The sequence below is a fragment of the Tamandua tetradactyla genome, chromosome 22 (assembly GCF_023851605.1).
Source record: "Tamandua tetradactyla isolate mTamTet1 chromosome 22, mTamTet1.pri, whole genome shotgun sequence".
Taxonomy (NCBI): domain Eukaryota; kingdom Metazoa; phylum Chordata; class Mammalia; order Pilosa; family Myrmecophagidae; genus Tamandua; species Tamandua tetradactyla.
Genome location: NC_135348.1, coordinates 45,104,020 through 45,130,677, shown reverse-complemented (window position 1 = coordinate 45,130,677; position 26,658 = coordinate 45,104,020). Strand labels below are relative to the sequence as shown.

Sequence of the window (26,658 nt, the reverse complement as noted above, 5' to 3'; positions counted from 1 at the left end):
TTTTGATGTCCATCCTTCGTCCTTCTTTTTCCCAGAGTATGTAATCCAGAGGATTTCATGAGTTCATTTTGGAATGAATTTTTTGAAGGCCAGGCCAGCGAGCTCCTCATCCACCCCTAACCTGCGGAGTGCTGCATGCAGGATTGCTCCCCGGGGGGGTTTTTGAAGAGATAAAATGGTCCTATTTCTCGTTACTCGATTTTTGCTCTTGAATTTTTATTGTGGCAATATATATATATATATATATAAAATAAAAATGTTCCATTTTAACCACATTCACGTACCCAAGTCAGTGGTGCTAGTTGTACTCACGCTGTCAGGCTGCCGCCGCCAGCATCCGTCACCAGAACTTTTCCTTAACGACAACAGAAACTCCGCACCCACTAAATGTGAACTCCCTGCTCCATCCTCCCTCCCCTGCCCCTGGTAACAAGCTGTCTAATTTTCATCTTCCTGAAAGTACATATCCTCGTTATTTCAGATGTGATGGTGTAACATTTGTCCTTTTGTGTCTAGCTTATTTCATGTAACATGAAGCCTTCCAGTTTCATCCACCTTGCCGCGGGTATCAGGACTTCACTCTTTTTTATAGCTGAGTAATATTCCGTGTACATACAGACCACAGTTGTTGATTCGCTCATCTATTGACAGATATTTGGGATTGCTTCACCTTTTGGCTATTGTGAATAGTGCTGCTGTGATGTGCAGACATGTATTCAGGTCCCTGCTGTCAATTCCGGTGGGTATATAATACCTAGAAGTGGGATTCCCTGGCCCTGTGGTTATTCTACGACTACCTTTCTATGTTCCCTATTGTAGCCAACCTGGTACCAAAGCAAATGCGATCGTTACAGATTTAGGATGCTAAATTTAAGCCCATGGTGACTACAAAGAAAGCATCAGGAATGATTCAGGTGCACAGAGACAGGTGTTAGCGCACAGGTCCCCAGGGAGGGCGGGAAGAACGGGGAGTTCATGCCCGGGGGTGCAGGGCTTCCATCTGGGGGGCCGGGAGGTTTTAGTAACGGGAGGTGGTGAGGGCGCCACAATATCATGAATGTGATCAATCCCACTGAGGATGTGCTCGGGAGTGCTTGAGATAGGAAAGCTTTAGCTATTTGCATTTTCCCACAATTTAAATAAAAGAGCAACTAAAGAGACCCTGACAGTGAATGCAATACATTATTCTGGATGGGGTTTCACAAGGAAGGTGACAAATCTCAAAGGGACATCATTAAGAAAATTTGGGAAAAATCTCAAAGGGACATACGAAAAAAATTAGAATATAAACTATAAGCTTATAGCAACCTTACATTTCGTGAACGTGATAGCTGCAGCTGAGGTTACGCAGGTGAATAGCCCGGGCCTTAGGGACACACGTGGCAGTAATACGTGTTCGTGGAGTACGATGTGCACAACCGGCCCCCAGGGCTCAGAAAATGAATTGAGGAATAGGCAGGCAGATAGAGGGATGACAGAGAGAGATATTTAGAAAGAAAGAATGGTGTAGCAAATTTGGTAAAATGTTAAAATGGGTAGACTGAGGTCTGGGGTGAGAATACCATTGTGTTCTCTGTAAGGGATCTGTATTATTTTTGTAACTGTCTTGTAAATTTGACAGTATTTAAAAATAAAAAGTTTTTTAAAAGCCTCAGGTAAGGTTTCGGATGCAAGCGAAGGTGGAAAGGATGGAGGCGGGGGCTGGGAGGCGACGAGCTGGGCCGCGGGGGGCTGGGGCTCGGGGCTGCGGGGGCCGCTGGCGGGGGCAGCCCGGGCGGGCTCAGTGATGTGGGGATGCCAGGGCCCTGGGAAGGCCGCAGGCTGGCATCTCTGTGTCTGCACGGAAGATGATTTTAATCAGACTCAAGGGATGGAACTGCAATTCAGGCAGAAAGGATCTTCCTTCATTTCTACCTTTCCTTTCTTTCTCATCCTCAGTGGCCAGGGGAATGAGAGAAATGTCAGCCCTCGGGAAGGACGTCTGAGGGTGAACTGGAAATGAGGATTGGACAGGGTCACTTCTGAGTGATTCATCTGGGTCAAGCTCACGAAGGCCAGGTACCTGGAAATTATTCTATTTGAGTATTTCGTGATCTGATGTCTCCGCAGAGGTCAGAATTTACTCCGAGCAGTGACCATTTTTGTGCTGTATTTTAAAAGACAAAGGGCAGGTGTGAACACGCTGTAGGGATAAGCGTATTTTAATAGCATCATTTCAGGAGGAGAAACACCCTATTCCTTGGGTGATAATGACATAAGGTCACCTAAAAGTGGAGATGAGAAGGTGAAGTCTGCTTCTTCACGGGGCCTTTAAGAGTGTGAATACCACGCGTTCTGTTGATCAGATAATGGGACTGTCAGCTCTGGCGATATTGCAACAGCCTCCTTGGATATCGCCTGAGCGGTATGTACACACGTTTCTGAATGAGTACAGGGGTTTTAATTGGTTCTAGTATGAGAGAGGAAAAATTTATTAGCTCTAACAGCAGTAGGAACAATTATGATTGGATCTTGGGCCAGAGCTAGGCTGCTTTAACCTACTCCATCGAAAGCTATTTCATTTTCGTCTTGTGATCCCTGAAATGATTTCACAAGTCAAGGTTCTCAAAGTCGATAAGTTTAAAGAATGGGTTTCTTAGAACCAAGTTTCTGATGCTTTTACCAGCAGTAGCAGTTTTACAATTTTGAGGCTATAATTCAGTTAAACCAAGAGGTAATGAGAATTGTGTGGTTCACCCATCACATTAATTGGATAATATTCTAATCTCTCATCTGTTTTGTGTCACAAAGACTTAAGCTACAGCAAAACCTGATATTCTCTTGCACATTAAGAATGGAGAGTCGGAAGTGGGATGAGTATCCAAGGAGTGAAATCTATTGGTTATGGTATCTAAGCAAGAGGGATTCCAAAATATGTAAGATCATTCCACTCCATTTCGGGAACATTCGTTAAGCCCATATCGCTGAATAACATGGGCTGCTCTGTGCGCCTGTGTGCCAGTTGCTATATATTTATGAAATCATTGACTCTGCAAGAAGGTCGGGTGCTGTTATTACCATTTAGCAGATGAGAACACTGAGGCTGGGTTAGCTAGCCCAAGGTCACCCAAGTGGTAAACGATGTCACCAGAAAGTTAACAAAGGTCCGTCTGACTCCAAAGCCCCTGCTCATTCCTTGGACCTTGCCCACACCTCTCTCACTCTCCATGTGAAACGATCGCCATAGGTTTATTTTGAATAGTGCATTTTTGCACAGGGTTAAGTAATTCACTAAGAATATCATGATCCATTTCAGGAGCAGGAAGGAACTGTTCAAGGTCAGCCTGCAGACAAGGTAGAATGTTGGTGAAAGGTCTTCCCTCATAGATGTTATTCCCTACTCTGACTTTTGTGTCCCTCCCCTACCCATTTTCTCAAATCCATCCATGCTTCTAGTCTGGAAAATAGTAATCAGTTGGAACAATTTATAGGAAGGTTTTAGTGAGTTAAGTGCATCAGCAGAGAGTTTTCTTCTTTTTAAAAGAAATAAAAACAAGAGAAGGGTAATGATTAACACAGGGCAAGCAACTGTTAACAGAGCAGGTCTTTATGCACTCATTCGGCATCAACATCTAACCTTCAATGCCCTTGGAACTGTGTTCTTCCCTGGAAAGCGCGATTGAGTCGTACGCACTTCCTGCCCTCTAGGAGTTTATGTTCTGATGCAGGAAAACAGATGAATCCACTGTCACACTACCTCATGATAAAGGCTCCACCGGAATCCGGCTGAGATACGTGAGGGCCCCAAGGAGGGCTGGTGGGGTGGCTGGGAGAGCTGCAGGTCGGCTGTCCTTCCTGTGCCCAGCGGGTCACAGCGCACGAGGCTGACAGGATTCAGACCACAAGATGAGAGGCTCAACGGCTCTCGCAGTGCTCAGCCACGTTGGGCAACCTCAGTTCAAGCAGGTTGGGGGATCTGAGTTTCCCTGCACTCTCTAAGGCGTGTGTGTGTGTGTGTGTGTGTGTGTGTGTGTGTGTGTGTGTGTGTCCTTGCTGAGGAGTGCCGTTTTCCTGAAGGTTAAGAGAATTACCAGTCCCATCGCGGAGGTTTCCAGAGACTCCTCTGAGTTTCAGAGTACCATGTAAGGATCGAGTTGTGATCTCTTTTCAAAGAATCTGATAAACTGAAATTAGGGTTTGGGGTTAAAGTGGATCTACTCTGGCTGCTGGACAACCATGTTAACGGCCCCTATGGAATGTGGGAAAATGGACATGGCTTTTTTCAAGCTGTCAATTCCACTCTCTTTGCGAGGTGCTGTTTCATGTGGTTTGGATGATCCACACATTCTGAGGATATTATTAATTTTTCTAATGGTGTTTTATTTTTTTTTTGGACCACTTTTAATTTCATTTAACATAGTTACAAAGCCTTATTGTGAATGCAGAGACCCTAAGGACTCAGAGCTCATCTGTGTGTAAAACATTGTGATTTACAGGGTTAGAAGCCTCATCAGTCTAATCTGTCCAAAACAGCTTGCCAGTCCAAGAGTCATTCTTTTGAATTGTCTTTTTGTGTGTGTGTGCATGTGTATGTGTGTGAGTGTGTGTGGGGGGGGCTGAGGGATGTGGGGGGTAAGCGTGGATAGTATTTGTAAAGACATGTTTGTGTTATTTGGCCATTATACCATTAGCCCATTAAAATTCATAGCTAAATAATATAGAAGAATTATTATAAAAAAACGAACTGTTAAAAGGAGGAGAAATCAGAGGGAACATGTAATGTAGATAAAAATGAAAAGCAAGCCCACTGAGGGCCTCTAAAGAGCCCTGGTTAACACTTGCTAAGGAACACCACGAAAAAATAACCAGCCTCGGGGGTGAAGTTTTGGGTTGGGGCTTACTGTCCCCCATGGCAGAAGGTTTTATTTGACTACCACGGAAGATGTTACAGCCCCAGGGGACAGGTTCCGATGAAATGACGCTAGAGTCACAAAGTGAATTGGTTTCGGTATTACATTCAGTATTAAAATATTTTTAATGTCAAAAAGTAAAAGAAAGGATAAAACAATGCATTTTGAATGAGCACCTATAGTTTTCTTTTTAGAGACTATGCAGATCAATTTGTCTTAGAAAAAGAAATTAAAATATGTTACAAGCCAAGTGGAAAAATGATCCACTCTCAGTTTTTTTCCTTTAGCCCAAAACCTCTTCTCTTAGCATACCTGGAAGCAGTGGTTTCCACACTTGGCTGATGATCAGAACACCAGGGAGCATTTAAAGTACAGGTTCCTAGATACCGATCCTAAACTTACCGCATCAGAATGTGATAAAGATGGGGCCCTAGGAATCAGTATTTTTAAAAAGCTACCAGCTGATCGAGATATTCGGGCAGATTTGAGAGCCACTGCCATAAACTAACTAGGGATTTAAAACTCTCAATCTTATCTGCCTCTCACTGAATATGTCCCTGTAATGGTTTAAGGGAATAACCACCCCTGTTGTAGGCTATGTCCTGTTGATTCATGAGCAGCTGGAAGAAGTTGTCTCCAGGAGCTTTCAGTTCAGACTGCCAATAATTTCCCAACTAAATACACGCCTGCAGTTCAAATGCGTGAAGTTTTACTCCACAAGGAACACTGCCCTCTTAGGTTGTGGTAACTGTATTCCTTCTCTAACTCATCTCTCAAATACCACAACTGCTGCCAACAGGAAACGCAAACAGGAAGACCAAAGCGTGTGTCTCTGCTGGAGTAAACAGAGGCAGAGAAAGCGGCAGGGGAGAAGATTCAGCTCTTGGGTGGATTTTGCTGAAATGTTCTATTTGTTTAGTGGTGACTTGTACCAGATAATGTGACTGGGGTTGCTCTCAATCTCTTTACAGATTACACCCCAGCTCCTCGACCCTGCTAAGTAATTCTTAGGGAATTATTCCCCCCTCAGCCTTCTCTCTGCTAACACTGTCACACGTGCTTCCACTTCATGGGCGCTGGACAGCCGCTGGCCCCCTAAGGCCGCTTGCATTCCAAACTGTTGGGCTGGGTTTGCAATCCTTCCACCTGCCCCTTTCCCATCAGGTACAGAAAATGCTCATACCTTAGGCTTGGTTACCGAGCAACAGAGTTCCATGTGCCAACTGCCACCATTTCCTTCTCATAGTATTACAGGCCTTATTATTAACATTTAGTTCAGAGAAATTGCTGTCATTATGTGAAGTAACTTCCTCTGGAGGTTACTCATTAACCGTAGGTATTTTACTGTGTAATTATAATTGCCAAGTGCCTCAGGCTTGGAAAACCTTTGAACTCCTCTAGGTATTAGGGAATGGCAGAAACGATAGTATCTGATTTTTCTTCTTTTTCCAGTTAGGTTTTAATCTTGGAAGTGCCCCATTTCCCCTCTAGAGGTGTCTGCCTTCCTAAGGAGCAAACTCCCCATTTGGCTGTAAATGTACCGAGTCAGCATGGAGGGACTTGCAGGTTAGGGTCTCTTCCCTCAGATGCTAGAGACGCGGCGGAAACTGCGGCCTCCTTCCTAAGGCGGGGTGGGGGGCGGGGGGGCGAGGCCCGTGGCTGGCACCAGCTCCGGCGGCCGTGGGCGCTGCGTGGGCCTCGCCCAGGGCCTGGGCTTGGGGTGTGCGCCGCTGCGGCCGCCGCCCAGCCCGTCCTGCTGCCACGGGAGGCCTCCGCAGGGTTGCACAGGGCTGCACAGAGGGTCCGCAGGGGCTGCACGGGGCTGCGCAGGGGCTGCACGGGGCTGCGCAGAGGGTCAGCAGGGACTGCGCAAGGGTTGCACAGAGGGTCCGCAGGGGCTCCAAGAGGCAAGGCTTCCCTGCCCCGCTCGGCGGGCCGCGTGTGCGCCTCCTCTGCAGCCCTTGCCAGTGGCCGCCGCTCGCAGTGGCCCGCGGGCTCCTTCGCGCTTCCGTGGCGGGAAGACAAGCAGGAGCAACCTGCGTTGTTCTTTCTGAACTCCACATGCCCGCAGCGTGGGCGCCCCGCAACAGGAAACCTGGTTGCCCCTAGACCTCGGGTTTCTCCTCCATCCCCCCGTCCTCACCCCCGGTCCTTGTCCTCCCCGTCTCCCTCCTTCCCGTCCCCTCCATCCTTCCCTTGTCCTCCCCGTCCCCCTCCTGCCCCCGTCCCCCTCTGTCCCCTTGTGTCCCGGTCTTCCTAGTCCCTCTCCCTTTTCTCCTCCGTCCTCTTTCATCCCCCCGTCCTTCCTCATCCCCCCCGTCCTTCCCCCATCCCCCCGTGGCCCGTCCCCCTCCTTGCCCTCCTACGTCCCCCTCCGTCACCCCCTCCTCTCCGTCCTTCCCTGTCCTCCTCCGTCCTCCCCTTTGTCCCCCATCCCCTCCCCCGCCCCCTGCTGGGAGAAGGCGCTGCGCTCCAGGTAACCGATTTGGCCCTGCCCCTCCTGCCCCTCCTGCCCCTCCTGCCCCTCCTGCCCCTCCTGCCCCTCCTGCCCCTCCTGCCCCTCCTGCCCGTGCGCCGTCTCCCGAGCGTCCCGCACACAGGTGATCGCGGCGCGGCCCGCGGCGGGACCGTTGGTCACGCGCCCCCCATCACTGCGGACGGCAGGGCTCCGACGGCCGCCAGGTTTTGTGGCCTCGGTCGAGCTGGCCCGCGAAGGCCGCGGGGACCCGGGAGGAAGGGCGCGGCGCGGGGCGGGGCCCACGTGGAGACCCCACGCGCGGAGACTCAGGCGGGCGGTGCCCACCCCTAACCGGGAAGGGCGGGGGTCCCGCGCGCCCCACGCGCTGCGGTGGGGCAGGGCTGGGCAGGCGGCATCTCGCGCGCTCCGCCGTCCATGCCCACGGCCGCTCGGCCACGCTGCCAGAGCTGCCAGCGCGGATCTCCTGCGCTGGGGAGGAGGACGGTGAGCCCTGCTGTTAAGGTATTTATGGTTTAGCTGAGGCCAAGGAATACATGAGTGTAAAAGAAAAATCATTCCTTCCGTGTAGCAGGCTCGTTGTGGGGTGTTGGGGTCCCCTTCGCTACTCACGTCACCCCACCAGGTACCGTCTCCGATTCACACCCTCGAGAGAGGTCACTAGCCCAGGTCACAGTGTGCCAAAGTCAGGCCGGAGCACAGGTGGGCCATCCCCATGGGAACTGCAAGCCCAAGTCTGTTAACATCCGACAAGGCAAAAGGCCAGCTGCATCTGCCCTTTCCTTTTCTCTCCGGTTCTGACACTGCCCTCCCTGCCCGGTCTCTGAAAAGCAGGGAAATCACCTGGGGTCCCTCCCAAGAACTGGGCTGAGCAGTCACTGCCCTCTGGGACCCTACTCAAGTTGTGTTTCTTTCCTCTCTGTCTTTCTGAACTCAACAATCACAGCCTGGTGAATTTCTGCTAAGCAACGTTGTTAGTCTTGTACCTCCACCCTACCCTTGATCTCTGGGATTTTATTTTCCAAGTAGACAGGAGAGACCTAATTTAAAAACGAATGTACGAAGCAGAACTTCGGCTCAATAAAGCGGGGCTTGATGGTGTCTTGGTCTAACACTCAGTGATTCATGTACCCTCTGTTGGTCACAGAGCAGTGACCTGCCTTGCGTTTGGTCATGTGAAGACAGCGTTTCACCAGATCACCAAACGAGGGTCTGCTTGTACTGACCATCTCCACTCATCTTGCCACGTATGGTCGCTGAAATCCCTTCAACCAAACAGATGTGACTTGCTCAGGTAAGACAACATTATGACATTTTTTAACAGTGTGAAACACCAGCCAATAGGATTTCACGAGTGTACATAATTCCACATCTCTGGACACAGACATCACAAACTACCTTTTTCTTTCTTTTTTTGTGAACAATTGCTATATACAAAAAAAAACTATAAATTTCAAAGCATGGCACCACAATTAGTTGTAGAACATATTCCAGACTTTGACATACATTACAATTTCACAATTTTAGGTTTTTACTTCTAGCTGCTCTAAAATACTGGAGACTAAAGGAGATATCAATTTAATGATTAAGCATTCATATTATTTGTTAAGTCCTATCTTCTATGTATAATCCCACCATCACCTTTGATCTTTCCATACCTCTCTTTGGGATTGTTTGGGCTATGATAATTCTATATTTTTGATATTGGAAGGGCCTGTCACTAATATGGGGTAGGGAGATGGAACTATCTGATGTTCTGGAGAGGCTGGGCCTTCTAGGTTTCAGGACTTATCTGGACCAGGGACCATCTGGAGGTTACAGGTTTCTGGAAAGTTACTCTAGTGCCTGGAACCCTTGTGGAATCTTATATATTGCCCTAGGTGTTCTTTAGGATTGGCTGGAATGGTCCTGGTTGGGGGTTGGCAGGTTTTGATAGGTAGCAAGGTCTACCTGAAGCTTATGTAAGAGCAACTTCTAGAGTAGCCTCTCGACTCTATTTGAACTCTCTCTGCCACTGATACTTTATTAATTACACTTCTTTTCCCCCTTTTGGTCAGGATGGAATTGTTGATCCCACAGTGATAGGTCTGGATTCATCCCTGGGAGTCCTCTCCCATGTGGCCAGGGAGACTTTCACCCCTGGATGAGTTGCATGGAAAATCTTTTTTCATTCTTTCACTTTCAATTTATTTGTATCCTTGTGTGTAAGATGAGTCTCTTGTAAGCAGCATTTAGCTCAATTATGTTTCTTTATTCAGTCTCCCAATTTGTATCTTTTAATTGGTAAGTTTAGTCCATTAACATTCAAAGTTATTACTGAAAAGGTGTTTCTTGATCCCACCATCTTATCTTTTTTATTTTATTTGTCAGAGCTATATATTCTTTTTCTTCTTTCTTTTTGTATTCTTTAAATTACCCTTAGTGGTAGTCTTCAATTCTGTGCCCTTTTCCAGACCTCCCTCTCCTGTTTTTTTTTTTTCAGCTGGCAGAACTCCTTTTAGCATTTCTTGTAGGGTCAGTCTCTTGTTGCCAAATTCTTTCAGGACTTCGTCTGTGAAGACTTTAATCTCTCCCTCAATTTTGAAGGACAGTTTTGCTGGGTACAGAATTCTTGACTGGGAGTCTTTCTCTTTCAGGATCTTGATATATCATCCCACTGCATTCTCGCCTCCAGGTGAGAGAGTGAGAGGCATGAGAGCCTGAGCTAGGATGAGAGCTGCTGCTGCTTCCTTTGACTGAAATGAGGTAGCTGTAGGAGGACACATTTTAGGAAAGGACGTAGTAAATCAGGTTTGTGCATGTTGAGCCTGTGCTGCTGGAGGTACACCAGGACTGGAGCTTTGGGGGGATTTTTGATTGAAATTTCCAAGGGAATATTAGGATTTATTTAATCCTGATGTCTAGAGTTGAGTAGTCTGAGCTCAGTCTTGCTTGATTTGCCTTGTATGTAGTAGATTGTTTTCTCTTGCAGTTTTCAGTATTTTCTGCTTCTCTTCAACATTTGACAGACTAATTAGTATGTGCCTTGGGGAAGGCCTATTTGGATTTGTTGTTTGGAATTCTTTGAGCTTCTTTGACTTGTATATTTATATCCTTTATGAGGGTTGGAAAGTTTTCCCCCATTATATCCTCAAATGCTCTTTCTAGCCTTTTACTCTTCTCTCTCCTTCTGGGACACCAATGATTCTTATATTTGTGCTCTTTGTTTTGTCTATCATTTCCCTGAGTTCCCATTCAGTTTTTTCCATCCTTTTTGTCATTTGCTGTTTTGAGTCTTCGAAGTCAATTATCCTGTCCTCTATATCACTTATTCTTCCTTCTGTTTCGTCAGATCTGGTATTAATGCCTCTAGTATGCTTTTTATTTGGCTAGCAGAGTCTATAATCTTTGTGATTTCTGCTATTTTTAAATTTATTCTTTCAAATTCTTGTTTGTGCTCTTCTGCTGTCTTCTCCATCTCCTTTATGTCATTTGTCATCCCACTTATTTTATTAAGTAGAGTTGTATGAACATCTTTGATTAGTTGTTCCAATGTCTGTGTCTCCTCTGGTGTTTTAATTTGGTCATTAGGTAGGGCTACATCTGTCTGCATTGTGATATGCTTAGTGATCTGCTGTCTTCATGGCATGTAAATGACTTGATTGATTTGCTTTGGGAGCTGATTTCTTTCAGTAGTCTAAGGCCTTGTGTTTGTGGGATGGTTGTACAGCAGGGAGCAGGGTATGGGGTGGAGCACTCAGTGTGGTGATTTGTTTCAGGGCGGGTCTGGGCGCAGGTTGGGGATGCTACATTGGTGCTTGTGAACGTGGGCGCCCAGTGGCCAGGGAGGATGTAGCTGTGTGGGTGCACTGGTCTGGGGGGTGTAACCCAGTGTGCGCTCGTCTAAGGCCTGGGGCCATTTGTGCGCATGCGTAGAGCTGTGGCAGCAGGTCGGGGTTACACCTTCATGGATTGGGGGCAGATGTGACCCAGCTGTGCAGGTCGGCACTTTCTCAGAGCTGGGAAGTGTGCTGAGGGCTGTGCACATGCCTGGTTCTAGGACTGTAAAGTGGGGTTCCCAGAGCTGGATGACGTGATTGGGGGCCTGTGCGCATGCGTGGGCCTGGGAGTGCCATAAATGGATGCGCTGAGCACAGGGAGGGCGGGGTGATGCTGGGTGACACTATGGGTGGGGCGGGGGTAGCCTAGGTATGGAAGTTAGTGGTACAACCTTTATGTGCTAGGAACAGCCTGCAGGGAGTAGGGAGGGGGAGGTAGTGCTCAGTGGGGTGCAGGAGAGGTGGGTTGGGCTGCACTTGGGGTGGGGGTGTGGGGCAGGTACATGCACTGGGGGGCTGCTGGGGTGGGGGCATCTGGAGTGTAGGTAATGGGAGTGGGTGATGGGGTACAGGTGTGTGGGGCGTGGGGTGAGCCTCAGTCATGGGGCTGCACTGGTGAGGGTAGCGCCCATGGAACACAGCCTGGCTGACTTCCTAGTCCTGTGCTCTGGTCCCTGCACTCCTGTGGGGTCCGCCCCAGCCTCCAGCTTTCTGCCTCTCAGTTCCTCGGCCTTTGCAACCAGAACTGCCCCGTGTGGCGCAGACACTCTCCTAGGGCAGCCACACTCCTGAATCGCCGCCTGAGTGGCCCTCCTGTCCCCTCTCCAACCCTTCCATGGAGCCGGGCTAAGCTCAAGCCACTCTAGTCGGCCATCTTCACAGAAGTCTATTTATTTTTTATCCTTATTTTCTTTTTACTTATCTGTCTGTACCTGGATAAAAGAAGCATCAGATCCAAAGTTTTCACAATCACACAGTCACATTGTAAAAGTTATATCGTTATACAGTTGTCTTCAAGAATCGAGGCTGGGCCGGCCGTGGTGGCTCAGAGACAGAATCCTCACCTGCCATGCTGGAGACCTGGCTTCGACTCCTGGTGCTGCCCATGCAAAAAAAAAAAAAATCAAGGCTACTGGAGCACAGCGCAACAGTTTCAGGCACTTCCCTCCGGAGAGGCTATTATTTTAAAAGTAGAAACTAAGTATTGCCCAGGATGTGGTGGAGTGTTGGTGGGAATGTAAAGTGGGACAACCACTGTGGAAAAGTTTGGCAGTTCCTCAAAAAGTTGAGAGCAGAATTACTGTATGGTCTTGCAATCCTACCCCAAAGATTTGAAAGCAGGGACTCAAACTGCTGTCTCTACAACCAGTGTTCTTAGCAGTACTGTTCACTGCTAAGGTAGAGCAACCACAGTGTTTAACAACAGGCGGTGATGGAGGTGCATCATTGTCGCTGTAATCGACACAACTGAATTGTGTACTGAAAAGTTGTTGCGGTGGGAAATGCTATGTTGTAAGTATGTTACCATAATAAAAACTAAAAGCAGAAATTAAGAAGAAATGAAAAGGGAGATTTACTGATAAAAGAATGTGTTAAACTGCTCTAGAGGCTAGCTGACATCTTCAGCAGCTACCATTCTACAATTCTTGTAAGTACCATGAGTGATGCCCCCCTTCTTGGCAGTCTTATACTATTTAATTTCTGAATTGTGAAGGGCATGAAGGAAGGGAATGGAAGACAGGTGGGAACTGGATTTTAGCTTCAGATTTAGGATGGTCATGCCAGGGAGTCTGGACATTGTTTCATGGAAATTAGGGAGCCAGCGATGATTTTTGTGAACAAAACGTTGTCATTTATTGTTTGCTAGTGCAGCTGGAAGAGACCTGAAAAATAGCAGCTGACATGCGGAAGGAGGCTCTGGAGATGGGCAGTTCAGGGCTGCCCTGTGAGCTCCAGGCAGTCATGCGGGGTCCAGGCTCCTCCAGCTTTCCTGCTTTTCTGACATTGTGAGGCAGGAGAGCTTTCATCCTCACTGTTACCTCCTGGTACCTGCTTTCGCTGCAGGCTAGAAGAAGGAGGACAACTGAACGGAAAAAAAGGAGCATGCATCCCTGATGAATCAGCTCATTTAATCAGCATTTCAGCTGTCCCTTGCAGCTCATTTTTTCTGCATCTCATTGGCCAGAACTAAGTCACATCATTACATCTAGCTGCAAGGAAGGCTTTGGGAAATGTAGACTCTGCTCTGCACAGCTGTGCGATTGGCTCTGCCCTAATCGAGGAGGAGAAGTGGCTATCGGGAGGCAGATGCTGCAGGTGTAAATGCTTGGAATTCTGCAGTGGCAGGATTCATCTGGGGGAGTTAATGGAAGCCGCAGCTTAAGTGTGAGGCATGAGAGCCCGAGCTAGGATGAGAGCTGCTGCTGCTTCCTTTGACTGAAATGAGGTAGCTGTAGGAGGACACATTTTAGGAAAGAAGGTAGTAAATCAGGTTTGTGCATGTTGAGCCTGTGCTGCTGGAGGTACACCAGGACTGGAGCTTCGGGGGGATTTTTGATTGAAATTTCCAAGGGAATATTAGGATTTATTTAATCCTGATGTCTAGGGTGCCCTGATGTCTCCGTACTTTGTGGGTTTTCATTGGGTTATTTAGGGGCACTGTGTTAAAAGTAAAGGTTACCCCTCCTCTTCTCTGTTGGACCTAACTCCACACAGGTTTTTCCCACCGTTGGGCTTAAGGATCCTGAGAGATATGACAATGACAGTGTTCTAGGCAAACGCATATTTCCTCAAAGAGCATCTGCCCAGAATCCCTATCTGGTCTGCCCTGGTGCGCGCACCTGCACAGAACACAGATTTCAGAACTGAAGTTCTACTCCGGAGGCGTTCTTTAATTGCAGCTTCCTTTACTTCTCTTGTGCCCAGAGCCTTGACATGGTCCCACTTGACACTCCCAGTCTTGGACCCATTGTGAGAATGGAATGATCAGGTGAGTGTTGGGTGAGGGGACTAAACTCCTGTTTAGTCAAAAGGAGTGCCCACAGTAGAGATATGGGTGCGGGCACGGCCAGCCAAGCGGGTTGGAGTAAAGCCGGTCAGCAGGCTAAGAGTGAAGACAGAGGGTTGTGAGCTCAGGCAGCAAAATTTAAAGGGGTTACCATGAGCACTGGGCATCAGGGAGAAAGCTCCTAGTGTATTTTGTCCTGGTAAAAGCGGCTCCTTAAAAGAGATAAACTGGGTCAGATAATCCCAGCAAAGGGTGAAGGAAGGCATGCCCAGCAAGAGAAGAGAGCGTAGTCTCCACCCAGCCTTTGTGTAAAGCGTAACGTTGCTACTAGTGTGTCTGGACACGTAAGTCTAGGCTGGACACCCCTTCCGTCAGAAGTTTGAATGCATCGTTCCATCGTTGTCTGGCTTCAGGCGTTGCTGTTAGAGAGCAGGATGACAGTTCTGACCAACAGTTCTTTATTTACAATCTTTTCTTTCTTTCTCCCTGAAACTTTTAGGGTCTTGTCATTGTCCCAGGGTTCTGAACTCTGACGCAGAAGTGCTGCGTCTTTATCGTTCAGCCGTGGCTCACCTCATTACTGGCCCTCCCCCATGCCCTGCAGCCGTGGGACCTTTACTCGTATTATTGCTTTGATGATTGTACCTCTTTCTGGAAATTCTGCTAGATACATGTTGGAGCTCCTATATACATATACATATACATGTACATATACATGTACATATACATAATCATATACATGTACATATACATGTACATATACATAATCATATACATGTACATATACATAATCATATACATAATCATATACATAATCATATACATGTACATATACATAATCGTATACCTATACCTATACCTGTACATATATTATCCCTTTAGTCTTTATTCTGTGAATCTTAGTATTGCCTTCTTTATAAGGCAATTGAAAGTCCCTCCCTGCTTCCTTTAGTGTCACCTAAAGTTTGATCCTGGTCCGTGAATGGAGACGGGCTTGGGGAAGGCCTTTGGGCACTGACACTTTCTTTGGCCGAAAAGTGTCCTGATTTCCTCCCTTGACTTCCCTGGCCCTAGTCTTCCATGTGATTTGACACAACTGAAGTTACATGTTCCCCTTGGATTCCTCAGTGGAAAGGGAGGCTCCCTCTGCGCCTTCAGACCTCCTGGCTTTCTTTGTCTCTGTGGCTTAGAAGTAGGTTTGCCCTTTGGGTCATTAACGTGGCTGAGAAACCGAAGAAGGGTGATTGTAGGTGAGTGCCCTGCCGTCCGTGTGACGCGTTGGGCGGTTTGGGCTCTGCCTGGGTCCTGGTGACTTAGTTGTGGGGCTCCGGGCAGCCAGGTACCTCTGTCGCATGCAGGGACTAGTGCTTTGAAAGAATACTGGATTAATCTGAGTGTTAAGAATACTCTTACTTGGACCTCATACAGGCATAATAAAATCTAAAAATGTGTGCTTGTTTATTGTATGTTTTGATAGAATCTGAGCATTTAACAGCATAAACCACCCCTCTGCTGACCCTCTCCTTGTACTGTAGAAAACCAGGCCTTGTGGGAATTCTCAGCTTCTTCCCTCTTATAATTTAGACCCCACCCAGTGACCCACCCACCCTAGCCCAGCCCTAGCCGCTGAGCAAACCCCCTTCTCCCTCGATTCTCTGACACCCTACCATCTTGATGCTTCTACCCTGAGCTATTTGTTATTGCTTTCTACCATCCGCGATGCCTCTTTTCTACACCCTCTACTTTGGAGATTTTTCCAGCGTGTGGTTTGGGCATGTCCCACGTGAGGACCGCCTGGGCCATGCTGGATCAGAGACCCTGGGATGGTGTGGCCACGAGGACGGTCCGGTCTTCACGCGTTCCCGGAGCTCTCCCCAGCCTTTCCTGCCATGAGCTGAGGCTGGGTCCCCACTTGCGTCTCGTCCTCTGCACTTCCCCTCGGGGGTGGCGGGGGCTGCACCCCCTACCCGGAGCACCCCCCCCGGCCCCCAGCTGCGCGCACCGTGGTCCAGGCGTCCATTTCCAAGTGCGTCCCTGGATCTCCTCCCTGCTGGGCGTGGCGCTCACACCTGCCATCCCTTGTGACCACACCACAGGAATTAGGGGTTTTCTCCCAGGTTAGGTTTTAGATGAGGACACTGAGCCTGACAGGGCTGTGTGGGAAGATATTCTTTGTTAGAGAAAAGTCATAATAAATGCATGCTAGAGGCATGGATGAGAGAACGATTTGCCCTGTGCTGTCTTTGTAGACTCCGTGGGAACCCTGCGTCTGACCTTCCTTCTTGCGTGACTGCAGCTTTACCCTCTGGGAGGAGGGGAGGGGAAACCAATGGCGAATCCTGTGCAAGAAAGAGTTCAGCGTTAACCAAAGTAGAAAAGCAGCAGGAGCCTCCCTGGGATGGGGCAGGGCCAGCCAAGGATGCCCTAAAGTGAGACTTTGCCAAAGAGCATTTTTTTTTTTTTTTTTGAAATTGTGTGGTATTCATTGACTGTTGAGTATTGCAGAAGTGGGTCAGTGAGCGGTCAGGGAAGCAGAGAAAGGGGAAGCTGTGGGCTTAGAGGTGGAGAAAGCAGTTCTACCCATCCGTGCAGGATCTGTAGAGAGATTACAGGGTTTTTAAAAAACACATTTTGGGAATTTTCTTTATAAAACTTATCGGAGGAGTAGATCACTGCCCTATTCACACTTTGCATGAGAAACAATACAGTGTTTGCAAAAGAAAAACTCAAACCCAAACAAACCCATTATCAGAGAGCAGTTAAAGTAATTGCACTTTAGGAGAATTAGGTCACTGCTGGCATGATCTGGCCGTGATTTGAATCAGTTTTGGTACTCAGGACAGGAAAGTTTGATCTCACAGAAAATATATAATTACGTTTGGAGGTCGGGTGTAATCTGACGTCCTCTCTCCCTTCTCTCCCTGCCCTCCACAGGCTGGGGTGGGACCCGGGGGCTCTCTGGTCCTCCAGGGAGCTCCCACTGCAGCTGGAATGGAAGCTTGTTTCTCCAGCTGTCTAACCTTTAGTTTTATCTGCCTCTCGTTGAACTCTGAGTTTTATAATGAGTCAGTTTATTTGCTTGCTTAAATTGGATTTTCTTAGAGAGAAATATAACAGAGCTAGAAAGAGGCAAATGCTTTGTCTCCTGTTAAGGAACTGCAGCCGTGGACTGGGTCTGCAGTCTCCGGGCACGGCCCACAGCTCTCGGTGCCCGGCGGCCCTGCTGCTGGGGTAGTTTGATACCGAGCTGCAGAGCCTGGTGGGCAGAGGGAACTAGTGTCTCTCTCGGGGTGGGGTGGGTAGAGGTATTGGCAGGGTTTGCCAGCTGGTGACTCCTCGACTCTTGGAGATCTGGGACTTGGCTTAGCCGCGGGCCCTGTCCTCTGTGCCCACGGGGCTCATGGGGCAGTTTTCAAACTGAACAGCCGTCAAGCATTTCGCGGAAATGGTGCCAGTCTTTTCCTCGATGGGACCGGAGCCTGGAATCCAGTCCAACGAAACGAGGGAGGACAAGCCAAAGAAAACCTTTTTAAGAAACAGCGCAGGCGGTAGGAAATGATCCTGGCCGGGGCCTGTTTTCCTGGCTGGAGCCTCGGGCGTCTCGGGCCGGGCGAGCGGCGGGCAGCGGGCAGCAGCCTGCGCTGTTTGACTGGGCTCCTCGCCAGGGCCTGAGTTCACAGGGCACTTCCCAGGCGCTTGCTGGGACGTCGCTGTGGGTTTCATGGGCCAGGACAGAAGCAGGCAAGCTGAAGTGACACTTCCTGATTTCTGTCACTTCCTAAGAAGAGAGGGCAGGTGGCCGAGGGCCGGGCCGTGGGGAGGTTTCGCTGGCGCTGAGCGCAGACTTTGCCTGCACGACCACCTCGCTGCCTCTTCCGTGTGGGTTCCGGTCCTCCCCGCCACATGGAAGTCCCTCCGTGCGAGCTTGGGTCAAGGAGGAAAAGAGCCGCAGAGAGCAGTGGGGTTCTGCCCCCTGGCCTGACCGTTTCTGATGCCCCACCGCCCCTCCCAGAGCGCCCCGCCGCGCCCTGCGCTCGCGCCACCCGTCCCTGTCCCTCCCGGGTCATCGGGGGTCCCACGGGGCGCCTCGGAGTGATCTTTATGAAACGAGGGGAAGAGTGGTTGGCAGAGCGGTGCGGGTCCTGTCAGGGAGGGGCTCGAGGGGCGCGCTCTGTGCGCTGGATGCGCCCCGCGTCCACGGCAGGGACGCCCCTTGCCAGCGCGCGCTCCACGTGGAAAGGCCTCGGCTGAGCGCGGAAGGAACAGAGGGGAGAGGAGAAGTAGCGGGGGCGGGAGAAGTCTTCAGGGGTCTTCATCCCGTCATCAAGGAGCATCCGCCTTTCGGTATTCCTCCCGCCCACCCACGCGTCCTTGGAGCCGGGAAAACAGACCCGGACCCAGGAAGACGGGGAGGCGGGGGCAGGCCACGTGTGCAGAGAGCCCGTGGGCCCCACCCCTCCTGCCCGGACGAGGTTCCTTCCTAAGTCCTGCTACCCTGTACTCTCTTTTCATTCGCTAATTTGCCTCTGACAGGCTGACTCTAGGTGCTGCTTTTCTTCTAGCCTGGAAACTGGAATTATAGCAACTTAACATTATAAGAAAATTCTACTTGCAGTAAAACAATTTGGGGCGGATGGTGGTGATGGAGTGGATGTGCTGTGGGAGTAGGGGGCAGAGAATTCACCATAATGGAATTTTTCTGCATTTAAGAAATGCTAACATAGAGCCACACTGTATGAAATCTTATTAAAATATTTTTATTGGAGGACTGGTGCTATTTGAAACCCTCTAAATATGTATCTATATGATGCAAAGTACTGGTCAATGGTTTATAAAAAGAGAGAGAGGAGACAGTCTGATTGGACCGTATTATACCCAATAATGATAACGTTGGATAATATTTCTCCCTTTACTGAAGTGACTTAAAAGCATTTGGTATGAATGCCTTGAATGGTTGTTTGTAGAATGTGGAATAATGAAAGTATTCCTTTATCAGTATCCCGTAGTAAAACTCTTTTTTTCATAAGTTGTGAACAAATTGTTTATAAAACAAGACATTTCTAGGCAAGTTTCAGAGAAATAAAGAGCAAAGAAGGAGCTGGATTAAAAAAATCATCCTTGTCAAATGACTGCCTACATTGTGGTATATTGAAATTGGGTAATTCAGATTCTTGAACAAAGTAAAGAGAGCTTTCTCATTATCAGACACAGATCTTTTAAGGCAGGACATAGATTTCCCAACGTATGCCTGTTCATTACACATCTCTAGTAAAAAAAAGACAGTCATCTACAAATGACGCTGGCCTTAAAATGGATTTAAGACATGTATTAGCTCATTAATTCCTGTGTGTTCTAGTGACTGGGGATGTGATTTAACTACCTGTGTTAGTTAGATTCAGTTGTCAACTTGGCCAGGTGAGCATACCTAGTCTTGTTGCTGCGGACATAAGCCAATGGTACGTGAATCTCATCTGTTGCCAATTACATCTGCAGTCGGCTAGGAGGCGTGTCTGCTGCAATGAGTGACTGGTTTGACTTAATTGGCTGGTGCTTAAATGAGAGAACGCAATGTAGCACTGCTAAGCAGCTCGGCATTCCTCATCTCAGCACTTGCAGCTCAGCCCAGGCCTTTGGAGATGCAGAAAGAAGTCACCCTGGGGAAAGTTGTTGGAACCCAGGGGCCTGGAGAGAAGACCAGCAGAGACCATCTTGTGCCTTCCACGTAAGAAAGAACCTCAGTGGAAAGTTAACTGCCTTTCCTCTGAAGAACTAACAAAATAAATCCCCCTTTATTAAAAGCCAATCCGTCTCTGGTGTGTTGCATTCTGGCAGCTGGCAAACTAGAACACTCATACCTCCTTTATCTGTAATAGTAGGCCTTTGACATTTATGGCGATAACAAGGGCAGTTTCATCTACTCATGATGGATCTTAAAAGCCCCAAGATTTGTACAATTTGTCATCTCAGTAAGACCCAAAGCACTGAAATTTCATCTCATGTGTGCCAGCGAGCCTCCTCCACCATGGATAAACTGCCCGCCTGCCTGTGCCCACCCCCAGGGTGGTTCTGTGGCTCTTCTGTGGCCGCCACATACCCTGATGGCCCTGCATCCACTGTGGTCGGCGTTTGGGTCCTTTGTGAGAGAGGGACCCCAAAGACGAATCTTTGGGTTAGATGGAAGGGACAAGTGGTCTAAAAAAATGAAGGTTCTTAGCCAGAAAGTATTTTTAAAAAAATTCTTAATCCTGCATTTTTAAACTTCAATCACTTATTAAGAGGCCTAAAGAGTTACTTGGAATTTTCAAATATAGTTTCTTACACTTTATGGGGGACGTTATATGCTCTAGTGACATTTGAAAACTTGGGAATTTGCATATTACATGACCCTATTTGGGGTCATACATGCAATTTTTATTTTCCTATACTTAGGATATCTTGGAGAACATTTTAAGAACTATCATGCTTGAAGAGTTGATGAGTGCTTATGGCCTGTTTGGGGATTAACAAAATGAGCAGGAGTGAAAAGTAAATTACATAAAAAAGTACGGTGCCAGTATTGTTAAACGACATAGCAGGTACGTAATTCAACAGGTATGCCTTGATAAGAGAAACTCAGAAATTATTCATATGCAAAAGCATTTCTCATTGCAACAGATGCCTGGCTACAGGTTTCGCTTCAGGTATGGGTAGGTTTTCTTTAATTGAGATTGTTCAGCCTCGTAACTACAGAGCCCTCCCAAGGAGCTCTCACCCCTACATCCAATTCTTATTCTTTTAGACTTTTTCCTTCCAATTCCGTTATCCTCAAAGCAGCATGACACATGGATGGGAAGGAGGAACTAAACTGTAATAAATGTCTTTTCTGTTTATATATGTGCTGGGTAGAATGGTTTTGGCCCTGCCCCCCACCCTCCACCCCACTCCCAAGTTCTTGTGCAACCAGAATCTGTGAGTTTGACTTCATTTGAAAATGGAGCCGTTGCGGATGTAATCAGGGTAAGATGAGCTCCTACTGGATTAAGGCGGACCTTAAATCTGATATGACTGGTGTCCTTACGTGAAAACAGAGCTGTGGAGACAGCTACAGGTGGAAGACGGTCAGGTGAAGACTGAGGCCCAAGTTGGAATTACATTGCCACACACCCAGGAACACCACGAATTGCTGGCAACCACCAGAAGCTAGAAGAGGCAAAGAAGGGTTCTCTAGAGACTTCAGGGGGAGCATGACCCTTGATTTCTGACTTTTAACCTTCAGAATTGTGAGAAAAGGCCTTTTTTGTTGTTTTAAGCCACCCAGTTTGTGGTGCTTTGTCACAGCAGCCCCAGGAAGACTAGTAAAGCATATATTATCTCATTTAATCCACAGAACCTGCTCTGAAGTATGGCACCATACCCCATTTTGCAGATGTAGCTCAGAAAAATTAAGTAACTTATTCTAAGTCATGCAGCAAGAAGGTAGAGGGGTTTTCACAGGAGTTTGTTCAGCTGTGAGGACAGTTTTACCTGCTCCCCTGCAGGCTATCACCACGTGGGATTTGGCCTTTTTGTGGTCGGATGAAGGGCATTTTGTTGCCTTGTTCATCTTCCCTTTAAGGTGTGACCGCATTGTTTCATGTACAGTGAGTTTCCCTGATATGCTGAAAAATATGCTTGAATATTAAGGAACATACCTGCTGCATAAAGCAAGGGACAGCAGATTATTTTGTCCTGTGTCTATGAATGCTAAGGACTGAGGGTCATGCCTGTAGTAAAAGCACTTCCAGCAAAGCTACTCTGTTAGTGCATGTCACCTTATTCTTTATATTCAAAATAATCCTCAGACGACTTGGCCGAAAAAGCTATAAATCTAATCTCTAATTTTAAATTTATCGCTAGGCTATTCTTGTGAAAACTTTCAACTCAATATTTCGCCCCCTCCAGACACTACCATTAACTACTTCCTGGCTGTGGGTGGGAGCAGAAGCCATCGTGACATCTGTGTTAGCATCTCGAACGCACTGGTTTTCTTCCAGGAGTGCCATATCTATTATTGTTAAAACATATAACTTTTAAAACTCAAATGGTTTTCCCAAGCCAGTTCTCTAATCGCAGACATAAATTTCACTCCATTAAGGAAAGGAAACTGGGCAGTATGACTCAAGTGAGGAGCATGATCAAATTTCAAGGGAGAGGGGAAAAAAAAGACATTAGGAGTGGAATTTTTTCCATTGCTTTTGCTTGTGAAACACGATTAAAACGAAACCTTGCTTCCCTGCACACTTAAGCGCCCAGACTGTTTTTTAAGGTGGAGGCTGGGTTGCAGATACAGCTGCTGCCATCCCTTCCCTCTCACGTGGCCGGGTTCTGAGGAGAAGTAGGGCTGAGGGCTGCCCCAGCGCTGCCGTGGGTGGTGAAGGGGAAGGGATGGGGAGAGCCACGAAGGCAGGGCCCTCTTCGTCTCTGCATCTCAGGGAGGCGGGAAATTAGTCAGCTGCCATTTCTCCCATGAAGTGTCCATTGCATATGGATGAGTCCCCTTCACGAGGCCTGTCCTGGGGCACTTGTGATCCCCAGGCAGGCCTGGCAACAAGGAAGGGGATGTGGTGGGAAAGCAGCTCCGTAGGATTTGGATGGCAGGTTTGGTGGCATTCCTTTGATCGCTGCTCCGGAAAACACCTCAGCTCCCAACAGTCACTTTTTAATGTTTATCCAGATTTTTCTTTATCAGAGTCTCTTTTCCACCCGGTAGACTTACTTCTTTGCTGCTTTTCTTTTTTTTGTAGGCTGCATGGCAGGGTCACATTTCATTCTTTTTCCATGTGAGTATCCCATTATTGCAGCACCATTTGTTGAATTTTTTGCTTGCTTGTCTTTGTTGTTTTTTGTTTGTTTGGGAAGTGCATGGGCCGGGAACCGAACCCAGGTCTCCTGCATGGCAGGTGAGACTTCTACCCCTGAACTACCCTCGCACCCCTCTTTGCTGTTTTTTTTTTAAGACTCAAACTGTTTACCTAGTTTAAACCTGACTCTTCTACCAAAACGGGACCCAAGACAGCCTCTCACCTGTACTTCACCAGCAGATACGCACGTTTCCTTTGAGAGTATTAAGTGAGATGCACACTGTTGATTTTATAGGAATAGTTTTATATATATATATAACTTTGTAAATGTATGTAACTTATAAAGCACACAAAGTGATATAAAGCAACTCCTGATATCTATATTATAGTTGATGCACATTTAAATGTTAACTTTGAAATAGGTCTGAGAAGGAAGAATCCTTTCATGTTCTTCTAGTGATTCAAAAGAGGGGGAGAAAGAAAGGGTGCTTTAAAAAATCTGTATTTTTAGGGTGCACAGGTGGTTCAGTGGTGGGATGTTCGCTTCCAGGCGGGAGACGTGATTTCAGTTCCCGGGCCGTGCACCTACAAAAAAATTTGTATGTCTAGTGTGCTTTGTGAGAGATGGACCCCAAAGACGGGTAGAAATGAAAGTAATTTGGAATACACTTTTTTGAAGAGTGAAGTAGCAATAATTATTAAAATTGGAAATAGACACATCCTCTGAGGTGGGTTGAACTTTGTGCCCAGCAGATGGGTGCTCACCTTAATGGGTTCCCTTGGCGTTATTTGAGTTAAGGTGTGGTCAGCTGAAGCAGGGCGGGCGTTAGCCTGGAGAACTGGAGGCCTCAGGGAAGGATCTGGAAGTTGGAGTTAGAGAAGATCGTAGGGAGACGTGGGAAGTCAGCAGAAACGGGAAGAGGAGAAGGACAGGACGTCGCCCTGCGGGCGAGCCAGAATGCCACAGCCCCTGGGGAGAAGGCGCAGCCGGCTGAAGCTCTCGTTTTGGACTTCTTGTGTCCACACAACTTCTGCCGCTGAAGTCAGACAGGTGTGTGGTGTTTGTGATAGCAGCGCAGGCCACCGGACCTTCCAGCCAGCGCAGTACCTGGGGAGCAAGACCATTGAAAAATATCCAGAGTTGTCACCAGGTGGCCGGCTGGCTGCGACACTGTGCTGCTTTAATTCTCCGAACATGGCTCACCCTTTCGGCTGTTTTCCTTATTCCTTTGGTCATTCATTTTTTGGTCACTCGTTCGCTCATTGTCTTCTCCCAGCGTGGAAACACAGACCTTCAGGAGTAAGTCTCCAGCTTCCTGAATAGTCCTTGGCACAGAGTAGGTCCTCAATGAATATTTGTGGAATGGAAGAAATTAAAAATCCATAAATACGGATTTGCGAGCAGAGATATTTACTGCAGCACTGTTGAGGTGGCAGAAAGCTGGAATCAGAGAGCACGCCCGTAGGTGAGGGGCTGGCTGGCAGGGAAAGCTCTCCCATGGGGGGTGCGGTTGAGGCCGCGCCGCCGCCCGCCGTCTTCCCTTCAGGTGTGCGCACCGCGTGTGCGGCCCTGGCACAGGGGCTCCTCTGTGTGTCCCAGTGTTCTCGTTGCACAATGAGGGCCGTGCAGTGGTGTGCTTCTCCTGAGGTTAGGTGTGAAAGGAGATCATGCGGGCAGCATACCTGAGACGGGCTGACACAGCGGGCACTCAAGCAATAGTAGTTTTTATTATCTCACACAGTATATATTTTTAAACATTTTTTATTGTGAAGTATATATATACAGCAAAGCAATACATTTCAAAGTACATTGTACAAGTAGCTATTGAGCAGATTTCCGAGTTTGATGTGGGTTACAGTTCCACGATTTCAGGTTTTCCCTTCCAGCTGCTTAAGCCACTAGAACTAAAAGAAGTATCACTAAAATGATTCAGCCTTCATACTCATTTGTTAAATCCTATCTTCTCTGTTATACTCCTTCTCCTGTGAACCTTCTCCCAATCTTTAGGGGTATTTGGGCTATGCCCCTTCTAACTTCTTCCTGTTATTTCACAACTTGTTAAAAGGAATGAATTAAATATCACTTAACTTGGAGGGGTTTCTGTGATGCATTATTTAGCGGTAAAGGAACAATGCAGAGAAGTATATTTATAAGATAGTACTTTTGTAAATCCAGCAATGTCAATAACAATTCTTATATATGTGTGTGTGTCTCTATATGCTCACAGTGGCATAAACTATGGAAGATATACACCAGTCACTGGAGGGAAGGGCAGGGTGGGGGGTAGGGGGGAGCGGACGATAACACCAACAACAGACCAGATGAAAAGAGGTTACAGCACATTAGCAGCACCATGGATGATTTTTACATTATAAAACAGATGTGTGTATGTAGATATCTATACATAACAACAAACTTAAGAAGAGGGTCTCTAAATTATTAACAGTGGGGTCCCAGGGGTTTCTTCGTCATTTCTTCCTTGCTCTTTGGAGTATCTGGACTGTCTATAATAAGCATGCATTGTTTATATCCTCAGGAAGCAACAAGAACATTTTACCACGGGGGGGAGAGAAGAGCGTCCGCCTTGGTTTCCGACAGCTCCGGTGAGAGGAAGGAGGCTGCCCCGGGCTGGGGGTGTCCGCCCTGGGCTGGGGGTGTCCGCCCTGCACTGGGGGTGTCCACCCTGGACTGGGGTGTCCGCCCTGGGCTGGGGGTGTCCGCCCTGGACTGGGGGTGTCCGCCCTGGACTGGGGTGTCCGCCCTACGCTGGGGTGTCCGCCCTGGACTGGGGTGTCCGCCCTGCGCTGGGGTGTCCGCCCTGGACTGGGGTGTCCGCCCTGGACTGGGGGTGTCCGCCCTGCGCTGGGGGTGTCCGCCCTGCACTGGGGGTGCCCGGCCTGCGCTGGGGGTGTCTGGCCTGGGCTGGGGGTGTCCGCCCTGCAATGGGGGTGTCCGCCCTGCAATGGGGGTGTCCGCCCTGGGCTGGGGGTGTCTGCCCTGCGCTGGGGGTGTCCGCCCTGGACTGGGGTGTCCGCCCTGCACTGGGGTGTCCGCCCTGCGCTGGGGGTGTCCGCCCTGGACTGGGGTGTCCGCCCTGGACTGGGGGTGTCCGCCCGGGCTGGGGGTGTCCACCCTGGGCTGGGGGTGCCCGGCCTGCGCTGGGGGTGCCCGGCCTGCGCTGGGGGTGTCCGCCCTGGGCTGGGGGTGTCCGGCCTGCACTGGGGGTGTCCGGCCTGCACTAGGGCTGCCGGCGCCGTCGTGGAAGGAGGACTTGGCCTGCATCTGCGGACAGGAGGGGGCTCGTTTGGGGCCGGCCACCCCCGGCTACCTCTGATCGGGGGATTCTGTGATCTCGGCGTTGTGAACTGGCTTAGGGCCGGCAGGACTCCTGGAAACGGGAGCGAGGGGAACCTCAGGCCCCTCTCTGCAGATCGTTCGCGTTCAGGAGGGCGTGGGACCCCGAATCTCTTCTCCAGGCGTCCCTTTCTTCCTGTCGGCTTTGCGGAGCCTGCGGCCGCGGCGCCTCCAGGCCAAGGCTGAAGCCCCTCGGCGGGGGCCGGGGCCTCGGGGTGCCGCCCCCCAGCGCGCCCCCGCCGGCTCCCCGCGCGCCCCTGCGGATCCCTCTGCTCCTTTGTCCTTCTCCCCGTG

General features: G+C 48.7%; 1 long non-coding RNA gene across 1 annotated transcript; it reads left to right on the top strand.

The window, feature by feature from the left end:
• Window positions 1–7,780: 7,780 nt before the first annotated feature.
• Window positions 7,781–25,600, top strand: LOC143666159 (uncharacterized). The gene is made up of 4 exons (XR_013167425.1): window positions 7,781–7,869; window positions 8,513–8,659; window positions 20,620–20,765; window positions 25,547–25,600. It is a non-coding gene; the product is annotated as an uncharacterized LOC143666159 (long non-coding RNA).
• The last annotated feature ends 1,058 nt before the right edge of the window (window positions 25,601–26,658 follow it).